Source organism: Xyrauchen texanus, chromosome 5 (genome assembly GCF_025860055.1).
Source record: "Xyrauchen texanus isolate HMW12.3.18 chromosome 5, RBS_HiC_50CHRs, whole genome shotgun sequence".
In the NCBI taxonomy this organism is placed as follows: Eukaryota; Metazoa; Chordata; class Actinopteri; order Cypriniformes; family Catostomidae; genus Xyrauchen; species Xyrauchen texanus.
In genome coordinates this window covers 52,949,886-52,951,458 of record NC_068280.1, presented here as the reverse complement: position 1 = coordinate 52,951,458, position 1,573 = coordinate 52,949,886, and the positions used below count along the sequence as shown (strand labels likewise).

Below are 1,573 nucleotides of genomic sequence, written 5' to 3'. Positions count from 1 at the left end.
TATGAACCTTTCTGAGGTTTTATTGAAATTGAAGTCTGGCGACCAGCTTCATGTGTTTTGATGATCCATATTTATAAAAGTAAAACAGGTCAAAAGACACGAAGAGTCGTGGGAATGACAAGAAAAGGAAAGAAGCGGTGCATTATGCATTCAGAACAGATCAGTAAAGACACATTTCATTCCAAAATCAAAGCAAAATTGACAAATTATTGAAAAAAAAAACAATGATTATTAATTGTGATGTAACTTTCAAGACAGTTTAGCATATTTGTTCCACAAATTCTCATTACTGTAATGTAAAAAAATAATAATAATAATAATCTCGTTCCAGACACATTAGGTTCATTTTCTATTTAATAGAAGAAAAAAAGAAAAGAAAAAACATATTTCTTATCTGTGTCTTTTGATTTGGGCATGCAATTTGACCTGGACATTCCTGATTCACACTTTTATCTCTGAATCGAACCAGCGGTTTTAATATCAGAGAATCAGAGCGATGAGATTTCACAAGTGTAATATGAGACAGACGAAGAGGAAAAAGTCATTTCTACATCTGCTGACACGGAGCAACCCAACAACACAAAACTGACTGGAGAGAAACATACAGAGAATGTCCCGTCCCGCCCGCCCCGCTTAAAAAACACATCCAACCACGAGTCCCGATGAAAAATGGAAATTAAATAGCCGTTTATAAAGTAGTAAATAAATCTCTGAAATGCACAGGATGAGAACATTTCAACTTAAAGATAATAATGTACACCGATAATGTTAGCCAGCCGTCCAGCTGGAGCATCGCTTCATAAAAATAAAACAGGATATTGAAATAAAAGCAAGAGTGTTTAATCAGTGTATCTCAACTGCTGCTTCAGAAATGAACTGAATCAAATCCACTTGAGGACAACTGCGTTAAATCATATCAAAGCGCAACGCCAATTTCATTGATTTTTTGTGCAATAATGTTTTTCATCATTTTTTTCTATCATGCACTACAGAGTTACAACTATTCTTATTCATTTTTTGCATTACCTCAATATTGACATAACTAAAAATGGCAAATCTCTTCATTTTTACATCTATTTTATTTTCTTATTTTTTGAAAAACGAACCAGAAACAAATAATTTTCAAGATCTCATTCGTAAAGACATCAATTTCACCACTATAATTACCATGATTATTTGTGATCCATGTTATTATCTATGACCTGTGTCACCAATCACAGCACAGCTGCAGTCAGTGTGATGAAGAGGAGGGGGGGTCTGACAGGATGAAGTCACTGACGTTCACAAGTCAGATATCCCAGTGTTCAATGGTTTAGTAGTGTGAGACGGGACAGCGCAGCAGACACACCAGTAACTCAACAGTCTTAAACATGATCCAGTTCTGTTACTGCAGCCACAAGCTCTAGACATCCACCTGATTTCACTGTTTTCAATCTGGAGTGAATATGAATTCAATTATAAATGGAACATGAATTATGCATTGAATCTGGACCGAATCTGAATCTGGACCGAATTTGAATCGTGCATTGAATCTGGACTGAATCTGAATTGTGCATTGAATCTGGACCGAATT

The 1,573-nt window shown here is 35.4% G+C and overlaps 1 protein-coding gene across 1 annotated transcript in view; it reads right to left on the bottom strand.

Annotated features, from left to right (window-relative positions):
• Positions 1-363: 363 nt before the first annotated feature.
• Positions 364-1,573, bottom strand: part of LOC127643685 (amyloid-beta A4 protein-like) — a 42,220-nt gene continuing 41,010 nt past the window's right edge. Inside the window, 1 exon segment of the mRNA XM_052126500.1 lies at positions 364-1,573. This exon segment is cut by the window's right edge and continues 1,504 nt beyond it. The gene's annotated coding sequence lies outside the window, so the exon portion shown is untranslated.